The following is a 20023-nucleotide window of genomic DNA, read 5'->3' as shown; positions in this document are numbered from 1 at the left end:
ACCCTAAATAGCCAGAAAAGAGGGTTTGGCTACCTAGGAGAGAGGAAAGGCTACTAACACCTGAAGGAGCCTATCACAAGGAGTCTCTGACGTCACCTGGTGGCACTGGCCACTCAGAGCAGTCCAGTGTGCCAGCAGCACCTCTGTTTCCAAGATGGCAGAGGTCTGGAGCACACTGGAGGAGCTCTGGACACCTCCCAGGGGAGGTGCAGGTCAGGGGAGTGGTCACTCCCCTTTCCTTTGTCCAGTTTCGCGCCAGAGCAGGGGCTAAGGGGTCCCTGAACCGGTGTAGACTGGCTTATGCAGAATTGGGCACATCTGTGCCCAACAAAGCATTTCCAGAGGCTGGTGGAGGCTACTCCTCCCCTGCCTTCACACCATTTTCCAAAGGGAGAGGGTGTCACACCCTCTCTCAGAGGAAGTTCTTTGTTCTGCCATCCTGGGCCAGGCCTGGCTGGACCCCAGGAGGGCAGCTGCCTGTCTGAGGGGTTGGCAGCAGCAGCAGCTGCAGAGAAACCCCAGGAAGGGCAGTCTGGCAGTACCAGGGTCTGTGCTACAGACCACTGGGATCATGGAATTGTACCAACAATGCCAGGATGGCATAGAGGGGGCAATTCCATGATCATAGACATGTTACATGGCCATATTCGGAGTTACCATGGTGAAGCTACATATAGGTAGTGACCTATATGTAGTGCACGCGTGTAATGGTGTCCCCGCACTCACAAAGTTCAGTGAATTGGCTCTGAACAATGTGGGGGCACCTTGGCTAGTGCCAGGGTGCCCTCACACTAAGTAACTTTGCACCTAACCTTTACCAGGTAAAGGTTAGACATATAGGTGACTTATAAGTTACTTAAGTGCAGTGTAAAATGGCTGTGAAATAACGTGGACGTTATTTCACTCAGGCTGCAGTGGCAGGCCTGTGTAAGATTTGTCAGAGCTCCCTATGGGTGGCAAAAGAAATGCTGCAGCCCATAGGGATCTCCTGGAACCCCAATACCCTGGGTACCTCAGTACCATATACTAGGGAATTATAAGGGTGTTCCAGTAAGCCAATGTAAATTGGTAAAAATGGTCACTAGCCTGTCAGTGACAATTTGGAAAGAAATGAGAGAGCATAACCACTGAGGTTCTGATTAGCAGAGCCTCAGTGAGACAGTTAGTCACTACACAGGTAACACATTCAGGCACACTTATGAGCACTGGGGCCCTGGGTTACCAGGGTCCCAGTGACACATACAACTAAAACAACATATATACAGTGAAAGATGGGGGTAACATGCCAGGCAAGATGGTACTTTCCTACACAACCCCCCCCCAAACGAAGGACAATAAGACTAGCCATTACCTGATGAGTCTTCATTGTCTAAGTGGAAATATCTGGAGAATCCATCTGCATTGGAGTGGCTACTCCCAGGTCTATGTTCCACTGTATAGTCCATTCCCTGTAGGGATATGGACCACCTCAACAATTTAGGATTTTCACCTTTCATTTGTTTTAGCCAAAGTAGAGGTTTGTGGTCTGTCTGAACAATGAAGTGAGTGCCAAACAGGTATGGCCTCAACTTCTTCAGAGCCCAGACCACAGCAAAGGCCTCCCTCTCAATGGCAGACCAACGCTTTTCTCTAGGGGTCAACCTTCTACTAATAAAAGCAACAGGTTGATCCTGGCCCTCAGAATTAAGTTGTGATAGGACTGCCCCTACTCCTAATTCAGATGCATCAGTTTGGACATAGAATTTTTTAGAGTAACAAGGGCTTTTCAGGACAGGTGCAGAGCACATGGCCTGCTTCAGCTCCTCAAAAGCTTTCTGACAGTTTGCTGTCCATAATACCTTTTTAGGCATTTTCTTGGATGTGAGGTCATTAAGAGGGGCTGCAATGGAGCCATAGTTCTTAATGAACCTCCTGTAATACCCAGTGAGGCCTAGGAAGGCTCTCACCTGAGTCTGAGTGGTAGGGGGAACCCAATCAATAATAGTTTGGATTTTCCCCTGAAGTGGTGCAATCTGTTCCCCACCAACAAGGTGTCCCAGATAAACCACCTTACCCTGCCCTATCTGGCACTTTGAAGCCTTGATAGTGAGGCCTGCCTTTTGCAGAGCCTCCAAAACTTTCCAAAGGTGGACCAGGTGATCATCCCAGCTGGAGCTAAAGACAGCTATATCATCCAAATATGCTGCACTGAAAGCTTCCAGCCCTTGCAGGACTGTGTTCACCAACCTCTGAAAAGTGGCAGGTGCATTTTTCAGACCAAAAGGCATTAAAGTAAACTAGTAATGTCCTCCAATGGTAGAAAATGCAGTCTTAGATTTAGCATCTTCTGACAATTTGATCTGCCAATACCCTGCAGTCAAATCAAAAGTGCTTAGATACTTGGCAGATGCCAGTGTATCTATGAGCTCATCTGCCCTGGGTATAGGGTGAGCATCAGTTTTGGTTACCAAGTTGAGACCTCTATAGTCGACACAAAACCTCATTTCCTTCTTTCCATCTTTAGAATTGGGTTTTGGTACCAGTACCACAGGAGAAGCCCATGGACTGTCAGAGTGCTCAACCACTCCTAGTTCCAACATCTTCTGAACTTCTTGCTTTATGCAGTCCCTGACATGGTCAGGCTGCCTATAGATCTTACTTTTGACAGGTAAACTGTCTCCAGTATCTATAGTGTGCTCACACCAAGAAGTGGTGCCTGGCACAATGGAGAAGAGTTCTGAAAATTGTCCTAGGAGATTTATGCAATTATCTTTCTGCTCAGCAGTAAGACAATCAGCCAAAACTACACCTTCCACAAGAGCATCTTGTTCTGTGGAAGAGAAGAGATCAGGTAGAGGATCACTGTCTTCTTCCTGTCCCTCATCTGTTGCCATGAGCAGTGTGAGATCAGCCCTGTCATAGTAGGGTTTCAGGCGGTTGACATGGAGCACCCTAAGGGGACTCCTGGCAGTGCCTAAGTCAACCAAGTAGGTGACTTCACCCTTCTTTTCAACAATTGTGTGTGGACCACTCCATTTATCTTGGAGTGCTCTTGGGGCCACAGGCTCCAAGACCCACACTTTCTGCCCTGGTTGGTACTGAACCAAAACAGCCTTCTGATCATGCCATTGCTTCTGGAGCTCTTGTCTGGCCTGAAGGTTTTTACTGGCCTTTTTCATGTACTCAGCCATCCTTGATCTGAGGCCAAGTACATAGTCCACAATATCCTGCTTAGGAGCTTTTAAAGGTTGTTCCCAACCCTCCTTTACAAGTGTGAGTGGACCCCTAACAGGGTGTCCAAAAAGAAGTTCAAAGGGGCTGAAGCCCACTCCTTTCTGGGGTACCTCCCTGTAGGCAAAAAGGAGGCATGGTAGAAGGATATCCCATCTCCTGCGGAGTTTTTCAGGGAGTCCCATAATCATGCCTTTGAGAGTTTTATTAAATCTCTCCACCAGTCCATTTGTTTGTGGATGATAGGGTGTTGTGAACTTGTAAGTTACACCACACTCCTTCCACATGGCCTTTAAGTATGCAGACATGAAATTGCTTCCTCTGTCTGATACTACTTCCTTTGGGAAGCCCACCCTGGAAAATATTCCCAGGAGGGCCTTTGCCACTGCAGGAGCTGTAGTGGTCCTTAAAGGAATAGCTTCAGGATATCTTGTGGCATGGTCCACTACCACCAAGATAAACCTATTGCCTGAAGCAGTAGGAGGGTCAAGGGGGCCAACTATGTCAACCCCTACCCTTTCAAAGGGAACCCCAACCACAGGCAGTGGGATAAGGGGTGCCTTTGGAGTGCCACCTGTCTTGCCACTGGCTTGACAGGTTTCACAGGACTTACTAAATTATTTTGTGTCCTCAGACATCCTAGGCCAATGAAACAGTGGTACCAATCTGTCCCAAGTTTTCATTTGACCCAGGTGCCCAGCTAAGGGAATGTCATGTGCCAGTGTTAGGAGGAACTTTCTGTACTCCTGAGGAATCACTAATCTCCTGGTAGCTCCAGGTTTAGGATCCCTATGCTCAGTGTACAAGAGGTTGTCCTCCCAGTAAACTCTGTGTGAGTCACTGACATCCCCATTAGCCTGTTTGACAGCTTGCTGTCTGAGACCCTCTAATGTGGGACAGGTTTGCTGTGCCACACTCAGCTCCTCTCTGGCAGGCCCCCCTTCACCCAAAAGCTCAGCAGTGTCTGCTTCCAGCTCCTCTGGTGTAGGTTCTGCACAGGGAGGGAATTCTTCTTCCTCAGAAGTAGAATCCACTGTAGAGGGAGGGATAGTAGGAAGTGGTTTGCTTCTACTAGCCCTAGCTTTAGGGAGCACTTGGTCCATTGTTCCAGGATCCAAGCTTCCCTGTCCTTTTTGCTCTTTGGCCTGAGCCCTTGTCAAAGCAAAAATATGCCCTGGGATGCCCAGCATTGCTGCATGGGCCTCCAACTCCACATCTGACCAAGCTGATGTCTCCAAATCGTTCCCTAATAGACAGTCTACAGGTAAATCTGAAGCTACCACAACTTTCTTTGGACCAGATACCCCCCCCCAGTTGAGATTTACAACAGCCATGGGGTGGCTTTGTGTTATGTTGTGAGCATCGGTTACTTGGTACTGGTGTCCAAGTATGTGTTGTTCAGGGTGCACCAGTTTCTCAATCACCATTGTGACACTGGCACCTGTGTCCCTGTAGGCCTGGACCTCAACACCATTTATTAGGGTTAGTTGCTTGTACTTCTCCAAGTTATGGGGGCAAGCAACCAAAGTGGCTAAGTCAATAGCCCCTTCAGAGACTAAAGTAGCCTCTGTGGTCTCCCTAATTAGACCAACCCCAACTAAATTACCAAAAGTGAGCCCAGCTACTCCCTTGGATTGCCTATTAGTAGGTTTGCTCCCACCACCACTGCTATTAGTAGGGACACTAGGTGTAGCAGTAGGGGTTGTAGTGGTAGGAGCTGTGGTGCCTTTCTTTGGACAACTGGGATCTGTTGTCCAATGGCCTTTTATCTTACATAAATAGCACCATGGTTTCTTTTCCTTGTTCTGATTAAAGGAGGATTTGGGCCCACCACCCCCACCAGAGTGTTTTTGTGGGCCTGATGAAGACTCATTTTTAGATTTGTCCCCACCCTTGTCAGAAGACTTACCATCCTTCTTTTTGTTGCCATCTTTGTCACCCCCTGTATGAACTTTTCTGTTCACTCTTGTTCTGACCCATTTGTCTGCCTTCTTTCCCAATTCTTGGGGAGAGGTCAGATCAGAGTCCACCAAGTACTGGTGCAACAAATCAGACACACAATTATTAAGAATATGCTCTCTCAGGATCAAGTTATACAGGCTGTCATAATCAGTAACTTTACTGCCATGTAACCACCCCTCCAAGGCATTCACTGCCTGGTCAATGAAATCAACCCAGTCTTGTGAAGACTCCTTTTTGGGATCTCTGAACTTTATCCTGTACTGTTCAGTGGTTAAGCCATAACCATCCAGGAGTGCATTCTTAAGAACTTGGAAATTGTTAGCATCATTTTCTTTTACAGTAAGGAGCCTATCCCTACCTTTTCCAGTAAATGATGGCCATAGGATAGCAGCCCACTGCTTTTGAGGGACATCCTGTACAGCACAGGCTCTCTCAAGTGCAGCAAACCACTTGTTAATGTCATCCCCCTCCTTGTAAGGGGGAACTATCTTATGCAGATTCCTGGAATCATGCTCTATTGCAGGATGACTATGGGGAATACTGCTGCTGCCACCATGGGTATCTAAACCCATCTTCTGTCTTTCCCTCTCTATTTCTAAAGACTGTCTATCCAAATCCAGCTGTTGCTTCTTGAGCTTCAGTCTGGTTTGCTCCACTCTCAATCTATTGAGCTCCCTTTCTAACAATCTGTCATCAGGGTGGGTGGGAGGGACATTTCTAGATACAGAGGTATGATGGGAATGAACAGAAGGAGACCTGTCCCTTACCAAGGGCACCCTAACAGCTTGGCTACCAGCATAATGTGAGAGCACATCATCAGTATGATGTGATTCAACCTCTGTACCAACTATGCTAGACTGTCTAGTAATGGGCAGGCTGAGAAGTTTCTTTCCTGAACCTTTTCCTGGGGGAGTCCCTGGATCAGATTGAGAACCATTAGCTACTTTTTCTGCAGATTGGGCACTTATGGCCTTATCCTGTACTCTAAGCATATTAATTAACAGTTCTAAGGAAGGATTCTTCCCTACACTCAAACCTCTCTCTATGCAGAGACTCCTTGCTCCTTTCCAGCTAAGGTGATCATATGCAAGTTTGGACAGTTCAACTTTTTGGCCTGTGCCAGACATTTTTAGAGAGAGTTAAAGTGATAGACAAAGAGAAAAAAGTTTTCAGAACTTTTTGGAAAGACAGAAAAAACTTTTAAAACTTTTTAGAACTTTTTGAAAGTTTAGAAGTACTTTTCAGCACTTAGAAAAGAGTGAAAAGAGGAAATGCAAAACTTTTTGGCTATGTGTATATACACTGACCTTGTTTTGTATATTTTTCTCTTATGAAAAGTACAATGACAAGAGTGGTAAGTAGTCTCAAAGCACTTATCCCACCGCTGCACAACCAATGTAGGAGGCTGGACTGGCTTGTAGTGAGTACCAAGGGGTACTTGCACCTTGCACCAGGCCCAGTTATCCCTTATTAGTGTATAGGGTGTCTAGCAGCTTAGGCTGATAGATAATGGTAGCTTAGCAAAGCAGCTCAGGCTGAACTAGGAGACGTGTGAAGCTACTACAGTACCACTTAGTGTCATATGCACAATATCATAAGAAAACACAATACACAGTTATACTAAAAATAAAGGTACTTTATTTTTATGACAATATGCCAAAGTATCTTAGAGTGTACCCTCAGTGAGAGGATAGGAAATATACACAAGATATATATACACAATAGCAAAAATATGCAGTATAGTCTTAGAAAACAGTGCAAACAATGTATAGTTACAATAGGATGCAATGGGGAAACATAGGGATAGGGGCAACACAAACCATATACTCCAAAAGTGGAATGCGAACCACGAATGGACCCCAAACCTATGTGACTTGTAGAGGGTCGCTGGGACTATTAGAAAATAGTGAGAGTTAGAAAAATAACCCTCCCCAAGACCCTGAAAAGTGAGTGCAAAGTGCACTAAAGTTCCCCTAAGGACAAAAGAGTCGTGTTAGAGGGAAAATGCAAGGAAAACACAAATCAGCAATGCAACAACGATGGATTCCTGACTGAGGGTACCTGTGGAACAAGGGGACCAAGTCCAAAAGTCACAAGGAGCTCGGAGATGGGCAGATGCCCAAGAAATGCCAGCGGTTGGTGCAAAGAAGCTCTTACTAGGCTGAAGAACTGTGAATACTGCAGGAACGACAAGGGCTAAAGACTTCCCCTTTGGAGGACGGATCCCCCACGCCTTGGAGAGTCGTGCAGAAGTGTTTTCCCGCCGGATGGAGGCCAACAAGCCTTGCTACACGCAAATCGTGCGTTTGGCGTTTTTGGACGCTGCTGGGGCCCAGGAGGGACCAGGAGGTCGCAAATTGGACCTGCAGAGAGAGGAGACGTCGAGCAAGACAAAGAGCCCTCACTGAAGCAGGTAGCATCCGGAGAAGTGCCAGAAACAGGCACTACGAGGATGCGTGAAACGGTGCTTGCCGAAGTTGCACAAAGGAGTCCCACGTCGCCGGAGACCAACTTAGAAAGTCGTGCAATGCAGGTTAGAGTGCCGTGGACCCAGGCTTGGCTGTGCATGAAGGATTTCCGCCGGAAGTGCACAGGGGCCGGAGTAGCTTGCAAAGTCGCGGTTCCCAGCAATGCAGCCCAGCGAGGTGAGGCAAGGACTTACCTCCACCAAACTTGGGCTGAAGAGTCACTGGACTGTGGGGGTCACTCGGACAGTGTCACTGGATTCGAGGGACCTCGCTCGTCGTGCTGAGACGAGACCCAAGGGACCAGTAATGCAGCTTTTTGGTGCCTGCGGTTGCAGGGGGAAGATTCCGTCGACCCACGGGAGATTTCTTCGGAGCTTCTGGTGCAGAGAGGAGGCAGGCTACCCCCACAGCATGCACAAGCAGGAAAACAGTCGAGAAGGCGGCAGGATCAGCGTTACAGAGTTGCAGTAGTCGTCTTTGCTACTATGTTGCAGGTTTGCAGGCTTCCAGCGCGGTCAGCGGTCGATTCCTTATCAGAAGGTGAAGAGAGAGATGCAGAGGAACTCGGATGAGCTCATGCATTCGTTATCTGAAGTTTCCCCAGAGACAGAGACCCTAAATAGCCAGAAAAGAGGGTTTGGCTACCTAGGAGAGAGGAAAGGCTACTAACACCTGAAGGAGCCTATCACAAGGAGTCTCTGACGTCACCTGGTGGCACTGGCCACTCAGAGCAGTCCAGTGTGCCAGCAGCACCTCTGTTTCCAAGATGGCAGAGGTCTGGAGCACACTGGAGGAGCTCTGGACACCTCCCAGGGGAGGTGCAGGTCAGGGGAGTGGTCACTCCCCTTTCCTTTGTCCAGTTTCGCGCCAGAGCAGGGGCTAAGGGGTCCCTGAACCGGTGTAGACTGGCTTATGCAGAATTGGGCACATCTGTGCCCAACAAAGCATTTCCAGAGGCTGGGGGAGGCTACTCCTCCCCTGCCTTCACACCATTTTCCAAAGGGAGAGGGTGTCACACCCTCTCTCAGAGGAAGTTCTTTGTTCTGCCATCCTGGGCCAGGCCTGGCTGGACCCCAGGAGGGCAGCTGCCTGTCTGAGGGGTTGGCAGCAGCAGCAGCTGCAGAGAAACCCCAGGAAGGGCAGTCTGGCAGTACCAGGGTCTGTGCTACAGACCACTGGGATCATGGAATTGTACCAACAATGCCAGGATGGCATAGAGGGGGCAATTCCATGATCATAGACATGTTACATGGCCATATTCGGAGTTACCATGGTGAAGCTACATATAGGTAGTGACCTATATGTAGTGCACGCGTGTAATGGTGTCCCCGCACTCACAAAGTTCAGTGAATTGGCTCTGAACAATGTGGGGGCACCTTGGCTAGTGCCAGGGTGCCCTCACACTAAGTAACTTTGCACCTAACCTTTACCAGGTAAAGGTTAGACATATAGGTGACTTATAAGTTACTTAAGTGCAGTGTAAAATGGCTGTGAAATAACGTGGACGTTATTTCACTCAGGCTGCAGTGGCAGGCCTGTGTAAGATTTGTCAGAGCTCCCTATGGGTGGCAAAAGAAATGCTGCAGCCCATAGGGATCTCCTGGAACCCCAATACCCTGGGTACCTCAGTACCATATACTAGGGAATTATAAGGGTGTTCCAGTAAGCCAATGTAAATTGGTAAAAATGGTCACTAGCCTGTCAGTGACAATTTGGAAAGAAATGAGAGAGCATAACCACTGAGGTTCTGATTAGCAGAGCCTCAGTGAGACAGTTAGTCACTACACAGGTAACACATTCAGGCACACTTATGAGCACTGGGGCCCTGGGTTACCAGGGTCCCAGTGACACATACAACTAAAACAACATATATACAGTGAAAGATGGGGGTAACATGCCAGGCAAGATGGTACTTTCCTACAATAGGGATAGGGGCAACACAAACCATATACTCCAAAAGTGAAATGCGAACCACGAATGGACCCCAAACCTATGTGACCTTGTAGAGGGTCGCTGGGACTATTAGAAAATAGTGAGAGTTAGAAAAATAGCCCACCCCAAGACCCTGAAAAGTGAGTGCAAAATGCACTAAAGTTCCCCAAAGAGCACAGAAGTCGTGATAGGGGAATTCTGCATGAAAGACACAAACCAGCAATGCAACAACGATGGATTTCCAAACGAGGGTACCTGTGGAACAAGGGGACCAAGTCCAAAAGTCACAAGCAAGTCTGAGATGGGCAGATGCCCAGGAAATGCCAACGGTGGGTGCAAAGAAGCTGCTACTGAACAGTAGAAGCTGAGGATTCTGCAGGAACGACAAGGTGCTAGAAACTTCCCCTTTGGAGGATGGATCCCCCACGCCGTGGAGAGTCGTGCAGAAGTGTTTTCCTGTGGAAATACAGCCAACAAGCCTTGCTAGGTGCAAATCGTGCGATAAGGGTTTTTGCGTGCTGCTGTGGCCCAGGAGGGACCAGGATGTCGCCAATTGCGTCTGGGGACAGAGAAGGCGTCGAGCAAGACAAGGAGCCCTCTCAAAAGCAGGCAGCACACGCAGAAGTGCCGGAACAGGCACTTCGAAGAAGAGTGAAACGGTGCTCACCTGAGTCCCACGCCGCCGGAGAAAAACTTAGAAAGTCGTGCAATGCAGGTTAGAGTGCCGTGGACCCAGGCTTGGCTGTGCACAAAGGATTTCCGCCGGAAGTGCACAGAGGCCGGAGTAGCTGCAAAAGACGCGGTTCCCAGCAATGCAGTCTGGCGTGGGGAGGCAAGGACTTACCTCCACCAAACTTGGACTGAAGAGTCACTGGACTGTGGCAGTCACTTGGACAGAGTTGCTGAAATCAAGGGACCTCGCTCGTCGTGCTGAGAGGAGACCCAGAGTACCGGTAATGCAGTTCTTTGGTGCCTGCGGTTGCAGGGGGAAGATTCCGTCGACCCACGGGAGATTTCTTCGGAGCTTCTAGTGCAGAGAGGAGGCAGACTACCCCCACAGCATGCACCACCAGGAAAACAGTCGAGAAGGAGGCAGGATCAGCGTTACAGAGTTGCAGTAGTCGTCTTTGCTACTTTGTTGCAGTGTTGCAGGCTTCCAGCGCGGTCAGCAGTCGATTCCTTGGCAGAAGGTGAAGAGAGAGATGCAGAGGAACTCTGATGAGCTCTTGCATTCGTTATCTAAGGAATTCCCCAAAGCAGAGACCCTAAATAGCCAGAAAAGAGGGTTTGGCTACCTAGGAGAGAGGATAGGCTAGCAACACCTGAAGGAGCCTCTCAGAAGGAGTCTCTGACGTCACCTGCTGGCACTGGCCACTCAGAGCAGTCCAGTGTGCCAGCAGCACCTCTGTTTCCAAGATGGCAGAGGTCTGGAGCACACTGGAGGAGCTCTGGACACCCCCCAGGGGAGGTGCAGGTCAGGGGAGTGGTCACTCCCCTTTCCTTTGTCCAGTTTCACGCCAGAGCAGGGCTAAGGGGTCCCTGAACCGGTGTAGACTGGCTTATGCAGAAATGGGCACCATCTGTGCCCATGAAAGCATTTCCAGAGGCTGGGGGAGGCTACTCCTACCCTGCCTTCACACCTTTTTCCAAAGGGAGAGGGTGTAACACCCTCTCTCTGAGGAAGTCCTTTGTTCTGCCTTCCTGGGCCAAGCCTGGCTGGACCCCAGGAGGGCAGAAACCTGTCTGAGGGGTTGGCAGCAGCAGCAGCTGCAGTGAAACCCCTGAAAAGGCAGTTTGGCAGTACCCGGGTCTGAGCTATAGACCCGTGGGATCATGGGATTGTACCAACAATGCCAGGATGGCATAGAAGGGGCAATTCCATGATCTTAGACATGTTACATGGCCATATTCGGAGTTACCATTGTGAAGCTACACATAGGTAGTGACCTATGTGTAGTGCACGTGTGTAATGGTGTCCCCGCACTCACAAAGTCTGGGGAATTTGCCCTGAACGATGTGGGGGCACCTTGGCTAGTGCCAGGGTGCCCACACACTAGGTAACTTAGCACCCAACCTTTACTAGGTAAAGGTTAGACATATAGGTGACTTATAAGTTACCTAAGTGCAGTGGTAAATCGCTGTGAAATAACGTGGACGTTATTTCACTCAGGCTGCAGTGGCAGGCCTGTGTAAGAATTGTCAGAGCTCCCTATGGGTGGCAAATGAAATGCTGCAGCCCATAGGGATCTCCTGGAACCCCAATACCCTGGGTACCTCAGTACCATATACTAGGGAATTATAAGGGTGTTCCAGTATGCCAATGTGAATTGGTAAAATTGGTCACTAGCCTGTTAGTGACAATTTGGAAAGAAATGAGAGAGCATAACCACTGAGGTTCTGGATAGCAGAGCCTCAGTGAGACAGTTAGTCATATACACAGGTAACACAGTCAGGCACACTTCTGAGCACTGGGGCCCTGGCTGGCAGGGTCCCAGTGACACATACAACTAAAACAACATATATACAGTGAAAAATGGGGGTAACATGCCAGGTAAGATGGTACTTTCCTACACTCTATAGCTGCTCGGTTATGTTTCAGGAGACAGGGCCCAGCCAATGCCCGAGTGTGTGAGCCATCGCTAGACCTGATTTGGCAGCTGTGACTAGCTGGTGTTACAATGCTGCAGCTGGGGCTTAGCTTTTTTTTACTGCCAAAATACACAGCCCTGGCTTCCCGATGCACATGGAATTGGTGCATTATTATACCTCAGTCTCTTTATCGTGGTGATAACTACTTGACAGTGTGCTCAGGTGGAGGCAGCAGGGGAAGAGGTGGGTGATGTCCCTATTAACGCAGGCAGACAAAGCCTGACGTAAGTGGTGGGGTTATTTTTTTCTGTTCAGCTGCACTGGAGTATCAGTCTCTATCTTGCATAAACACTGATGTAAGAATACAAGGGGGCAGTAGTGTGTTACGATAGCTCAAAGGGTTTGTCCTTTGACAGCAATCTGTCTAAAAACATTTTGAACAGTTTCTCAAAGGAATATCCTCCAGAGTTCTTAAAATGACCACTCTCGTGTCTTACACATTCAGCCAATCGTGTTTTCTTTTTTTTCATTTTGCAATGCGAGAAATACGGCGCTTCCAGTTTTTATGGGCGGCACAAAGTGCTCTGTCCATAGTGTAATCTCTCTTTGGGCTTCAAACCATGCCCATGTCACGTCAGATAAGAACGTTTACCAGAGAGGAGAGCTTGGGGTACAATGCAGTAATATGAGGAATTTCTGCCCTCTCTTGCCATTCCTACACATGGGACGGCCCCCTCTCCCTCGTCCTCCCCATCTACAGCACTGCTCTGTCTCTATTTTCACACTGCCAGCAGCTTCTGTGATCAACCGATACCGGTGCCCTCACTCCAGCCAAAGAACTGGGCAAGCGCTATGCTGGAGTGAATGCCCACCCGTGATTTAAGTAAAGCTCACCAATCATGCCCACTTGCTTTTCCTCTTATTGCTTTGCCCTCCCACTCGCTATTTCTCTGTGTGCTGTCCCTTTCCCCCCACCCTCTACCCCCGTCCTTGCTTGCCCATCACTGAGACCGCATCGGGTTTCCTAACCTCGATCTCACCAAACTGTGTTCCCATCCCCAGGACTTGAAGTGGGATTAAAAAACTCTGGGTGTCTCAAAAAGGGGTGGCCGATAGAATTATGGGCCTGGTTTAAAAACATGTAAATTACAAATCTCTGCTTAGCATAGTGTGCCACCCGGCTGGTATTTTTGCTGCTTCTTTCTGTTGTTGAATCCAGAGATATAATACAACAAGTAACATTACACCTACACAAGTCAGGACTATTGGCTTTGTCAATGGTTGTTAGTTGCACAGTTGATCAATTTATGTGGCAAGAAAAGTCCAGTTATGCAATTACAATGGCAGTAGCTCTAACTCTCGTAAATGTGAGACCTATTGCATTGCAAATGCTTGTTCTGTCTTTGTCACCCCTTGTATGAGCTTTTCTGCTCACCCTTGTTCTGACCCATTTGACTGCCTTCTTTCCCATTTCTTGGGGAGATGTCAGATCTGAATCCACAAGATACTGATGCAACAAATCAGACATACAATTGTTCAATATATGCTGTCTCAGAATTAAGTTATATAGGCTTTCATAGTCAGTCACCTTATTGCCATTTAACCAACCTTCTAGGGCCTTCACTGAACAGTCTACAAAATATGTCCAATCCCGTGATGACTCCTTTCTGGTCTCTCTGAAATGTATCTTGTATTGTTCAGTGGTTAAGCCCAGACCATCTAAGAGTGCACTTTTTAGTATAAGGTAGTTATCTGCATCATCCTCCCTGACAATAAGGAGTCTGTCTCTCCCCTTTGTCAGTGAGAGATAGCCACAGGATAGCAGCCCACTGAACCCGAGGGACCCTATGAACTTTACAGGCCCTCTCAAGTGCAGCAAACCATTTGTAGATGTCATCCCCATCTGTGTAAGGGGGGACAACTTTGTGCAGATTTCTGGAATCAAAAGTAGATTCCCTAACACTGGAGTTCCTGAAACTTCTGCTGCCACAATGGGGAACTAAGCCCAACCCCTGCCTTTCCCTTTCCATTGCTAGGGATTCCCTGTCTAATGCCAACAGTTGCTACTGTAGCCTCAGTCTGGCCTCCTCTAACCTCAGCTTTGTGAGTTCCCTATCTAGGGACTGGTCCCCAGGGTTAGAGGTGTGGGATGCTTCTGAAACAGAAGTAACATTGGAATTGGCAGAGGCTGATCTTTCCCTAACTTGAGCCACCCTAGTGACCTGGCCTCTAGCTGTGAATGGAGCCCTTCTAGTGTGTGGAACCTTCCCACTCCCAGTTACAATCGGCGGTTTGTTGACAGAAAGATCAGTGGAAGGACCTCCCCAGGATTATCAGAATGCTCCTCTGAGCCTGCCTGGTTGGAATCTTCTTCTACCTCCCCCTCTGGCTGTTCCTGACCAGTGCTAAGTCCCTGGTCATCCTTCAGGAGACGATTTAAAAGGAATTCCTTATTGGGGTTCATCCCAATTCCTAAACTCCTTTCAATGAAGAGACCCCTCAAACCGTTAAAGTATAGATTCTCATATGTTGTCTTCACAACTCTAGGGGTTGTTCTACACTAGACATGTTGAAAGAAAGAGTTTAGGACACAGAGTAAAATGTTAGTAGACTAGCAGGCCTAACAGTTTGGAGAAAAGAAAAAATCTTTTCAGAAACTTTGAAAAACGTTTGCAAAGTTTTAAAGAACTTTTTAGAAAGTTAGAAATGACTTCTAGGTACAATTATGTATAGCTCTAAGTATTGGAGCAAGCTTGTCTTGTGAAAAGCACTAGTAACAAAGTGGTAAAGCAATTGCAAATACTTATCCCAGTGCTGTACCACCAATGTAGGAGGGTGGCCCGGTTTGTAGTGGGTACCTTGTGTACTTACACTTATACCAGGTCCAGGTATCCCTTATTAGTGGAATGTAGTAATGTTCTATCAGCTTAGGCTGATAGAGGTAGCTGTAGCAGAGCAGCTTAGGCTGAACTAGGAGACATGCAAATCTCCTGCAATACCACTCATAATCACACAGTACTTATACAAAAGTAAAGACAAAACTCAGTGTTACCAAAAATATAGGACGTTTATTTTAGTCACACAAGGCCAAAACTATCTTAGAGACAATACTCCTTCTGGAGGTAAGTATTATACACAATATATACACTAGAGATTTTTTGAGAAAGTCGTCTCTTTCTAGCATGGTTACCCCCACTTTTGGCCTGTTTGTGAGTGTGTGTCCGTGTGTTTTTACTGTGTCACTGGGATCCTGCTAGCAAGGACCCCAGTGCTCATCGTGAAAACCCTATATGTCAGTGTGTTTTGCCAGAAGAGTCTGCTATCAGCTTTTTGAGAAGAGGGAGGCTTTTGCCTGTTTTAAAAGGGCGGTCTAATTTAGCTTGGTCAGTAAGGCTCCTGAAGCAAACATGAAATGAGGAGAAGGACACCTCAATGGAAGGATTGTTTTTGGGTTGAGCCTAGACAGCGCTTGCGCTCTTCTAGACATGTTGTATATACTTTTTGGGCTTACAGAGCAATCATTGCCTTTTTATTTATTACTTTGATTGTCCTGTAAAAAGGCTTGCTTGCCAGTGGTTAACCTTTCCTCTTTTTCCCTCCTTGTTGTAATTTATTTCCTCCCAGGGAGCAGTGCATAACAACTGGTATCTTTCCACTTTGGTGCTTATCGTTTCATTTTGGAACACTATGTTTTCTTAGTTTCCTGCTTGTGTTTGGCGACGCTTCATTTACATTTGCAAAGCATTACAGCTCTGCTCTTTTTTTATGTCAAGCCTAGATAGCACTTGCGCTATCTCTTTGAGACCTGTTGAATATACTTTGTGGGCTTTGAGCCCACCCACTGCTTTTCTTCTGTTTATGTCAGTGTCCCCTTGGCTGCCATAGACATAACGGTTACGTCCTTGGCTGCGGTGCTGAGGCGCCATGGATGTAACCAGTACGTTCTGCTACCGGCTCATGGGGGGAGCGCAAGCGCTCCCCCTATGAGCCTCCCACCCCCTTACCATGGGCAGGGATGGAACGGAAATCGCTTCCCTTCCATCCCCGACCCCTCCCCCAGTGACTTCTGATGACATCAGCACACAATTGCACGCTGACCTCATCAGAGACCACCTCCACCACGCTCGATGCTCAGCTTCCAGCATGATTGGAAGAGAAATGCTTTCATTCCTCTTTTATCATAGGGCTGGGTGCCGCACAGAGACATGAAAGGAAAGCAAAGTCCTTGCCTTTCCTTTCATGTCTCTGTGAGCATTTCTGCAGTCGATTGTGAAGCGATTTTTGTGTATGTTTGTTTATTTGTGTTTTTACACATAAGGGGAGAAGCCCTTTGCAAAGGGCCACTCCCCAGGTGGGCAATACATTTTTAAGCCTTTTCTGCCCCTCCGGGGGCAGAAACCTATAGACACCAGGGATAATTTTGTTTTTGGTTCATTTTTACACGTGGGGGAGCGACCTCTTGGGCAAGGGTTGCTCCCCTGGAGGGGGGGAATTTATTTTAGGCCATTTCTGCCCCCATTGGGGGAAGATCGGCCTATTTCAGTAAGGCCAATCTGCCCCAAGGGAGGCAGAAACCACTAGGCACCTGAGATTATTTTTTGCGCCAATTTCACACAAGGGGAGCTGATTTATTTAACCCATTTCTTCCCCCTTGGGGGCAGATCAGCCTGTTTCTATTAGGCTGATCTTCCCCCGGGGGCAGAAACCACTTAGGCACCAGGGATTGGTTTGGTAGGTTTCCCTAGGTGCCGGCTGAGCTAGGGGCCAAAATCCACAGATAGGCACTTTACAAAAAACACGTCAGATTTCAGTGAACAAATGTGATGTGTCCATGTTGCGTTTTCTTCTGTGGGCATTAGGCCTACCTACACAAGTGAGGTACCATTTTCATAGGGAGACTTGGGGGAACACAGAATAGCAGAAAAAGCGTTATTGCCCCTTGTCTTTCTCTAAGTGTTTTCCTTCCAAATGTAAGACAGTGTGTAAAAAAAGACATCTATTTGAGAAACTCCCTGCAATTCACATGCTAGTATGGGGACCCTGGAATTCAGAGATGTGCAAATAACTACTGATTCTCAGTACCTTATCTTGTACCTATTTTGGAAATACAAAGGTTTCCTTGATATCTATGTTTCACTCTTTATATTTTGCCAAATGAATTGCTATATACCCGGTATACAATGAAAACCCACTGCAAGGTGCAGCTCCTTTATTGGCTCTGGGTACCTAGAGTTCTTGATAAACCTACAAGTCCAATATATCCCCACAACCAGAAGTGTCCAGCAAACGTCACCATATATTGCTTTTGAAAATCTGACATCACAGGAAAACGTTACAGACTAAAACTTGGAGAAATATATCTCTTTTTCATCTCAATTTCATTTTTTTTTTAATTCAGCTGTAATTTTCTGTAGGAAAACCTTGTAGGATCTACGCAAGTAAACCCTTGCTGAATTTATAATTTTGTCTACATTTTAGAAATGTTTAGCTGACCGGGATCCAGCATTAATTTCACACCTATTTCTGTCACTAACTGGAAGGAGGCCAAAAGCAGAAAAAATAGTAAAAATGTAGAACGCCCCAATAAAATTCCAAAATTATGTTAAAAAATGTGGTTTTCTGATTTATTCCTGCCTGTTCCTGAAAGCTGGGAATATGGTGATTCTAGCACTTGAAACACTTTTCTGATGGCATTTTCAGGGAAAAAATCTCGAGCCTTCTCCTGCAGCCCTTTTTTCCCATTTCTTTTATAAAAACTACATTTTTGCTGTATTTTGGCTAATTTCATGGTCGCCTCCAGGGGAACCTATAAACTCTGGGTACCTCGAAAATCCCTTGGCAAAATGGACACAAATTTGGCGTGGGTAGCTTATGTGGAGAAAAAGTTATGAGGGCCTAAGCGGGAACTGCTCCAAAATGCCAAAAAAAGGCCCGCCTCCTGAGGGGTAAAAGGCCTGGCAGTGAAGGGCTTAAAACTTCTTACTTGTTATTGTTTTCCCGCACAAAGTAGCATCGTAGTACTTGTACCCTTCCACTTGTTCCTTTTTGATTTCCTGGCTCAGTAAATTTTTGTTAAAATGTGAATGAGCACTTCCCATAAGTGTTCGCATTTTTTCCCCCTGGCTTGGACCGCACTCACTTCATGGTCGCCATGCTTTATCTTTCAGCATCGCAGTACATTTGGGAGGCTTCTTACTGTCAGCTGAACAATCAACATATTTATACATACTTAAGTATTGTTTTGCTTTGCAGAAAACAGCCCTATTCTTTGTTCTTTATTAATTTTGGTAGATAGGTAATTTTAATGTTTCTATGTTGCTCACTTTAATTGTTTTATTTGTTGTTGGTTTTTGGAGTAAGCTTTTGGAGTGGTTTTTGGTTTTTGACCAAAAAGGAAAAGCAATGATTTAATTTTTTGGTATGAAGATAATTGTAGTAAAGTAGCCTCTTTCTAGCTTGGTTACCCCCACTTTTGGCCTGTTTGTCAGTGTGTTTACTGTGTCTACTGGGATCATGCTAACCAGGAACCCAGTAGATATGCTCTCTCCCTTAAATTTGATTATAGGGTACTGTTAACATAGTATTTCACCCACAATTGACATACTGGTGCTCCCTTATAAGTCCCTAGTTTAAGGTACCTCGGTACACAGGGCATTGGGGGTTCCAGGGGATCTCTATGGGCTGCAGCATATATTTTGCCACCAAAAAATAGACCATGCAAAGGCTTCTGCAGGACTGCAGTTGCAGCATGCGTGAAAAGGTGCATGCACCCTTTCACTGCCATTTTCACTGCAGAAGGTCACTTATAATTCACCCCTATAGCAGGCCCTCCAGCCCTGAGGGCAGGGTGCAAAGTACCTGTGTGTGAGGGCACCCCGGTACTAGTAGAGGTGCCCCCAAAACCTCCAGTACTATTTTCCCAGACTTCGTGTGTGCGGGGATGTCATTTTGCGCGTGTAATGGACATATGTCACTACCTGTGTCCAGCTACATAATGGTAACTCTGAAAATAGGCAAGTTTGCTATCATACATTTTGGAATCATACCCCAACGCTACATGTTGGAATCATACCCCAAGGCTTTTGCAAGCATTTGTTGTATGATTCCATGGACTTTGGAGGCTCCTTAGAGGATCCCCAGTATTGTCGTTTCAGCCTTCTGAGGTTTTCCAGGCTGCCCCAGCTGCTGTCACCTCACAGACAGGTTTTCTGCTTGAGCCCTTGAAGGCATAACAAAGGATTTCCTTTGGGAGAGGTGTGTTACACCCTCTCCCTTTGGAAATTGGGGTTACAGGCATGGGAGGGGTAGTCTCCCGAGGCCACTTGAAATGACTTGAAGGGCACATTTGGTGCGCTCCTTGCATAATCCGGTCTACACTGGTTCAGGGAACCCCTGTCCCTGCTCTGGTGTGAAACTGGACAAAGGAAAGGGAAGTGACCACTCTCCTGTCCATCACCACTCCAGGGGTGGTGTTCAAAGGTCCTCTAGAGGGGCCCTAGGTTGTCCCATCTTTGATTAAATGTTGGCAGGGAACTCTGAGAGCATCTGAGTGGCTAGTGCCAGCAGGGTTCGTCAGAGCCTTTCCCTGAAAGGTGCTTACCTGGTTAGCTGATCAATCCCCCTTTCAGGGCTATTTAAGGTCTCTCCTTTGGGTGAGGTCTCAGATTCGGACAGCAAGAGTCCAGCTTTTCTGCATCCTCCACTTCAACTTCTTATCGGAGAAACTGCATCCGGACCCTCGCAGAACTCTACACGCTGCAACAAAGAAGCAAGACACCTTCTGCAACATTGCATCTCTGGCTTCTGCCAGCAACTGCAACTGTTTCTGGGTCATGCATCCTCTAAAGACATTACATCTTCAG

The sequence above is a fragment of the Pleurodeles waltl genome, chromosome 4_1 (assembly GCF_031143425.1).
Source record: "Pleurodeles waltl isolate 20211129_DDA chromosome 4_1, aPleWal1.hap1.20221129, whole genome shotgun sequence".
In the NCBI taxonomy this organism is placed as follows: Eukaryota; Metazoa; Chordata; class Amphibia; order Caudata; family Salamandridae; genus Pleurodeles; species Pleurodeles waltl.
This window is presented reverse-complemented; position numbering follows the sequence as displayed.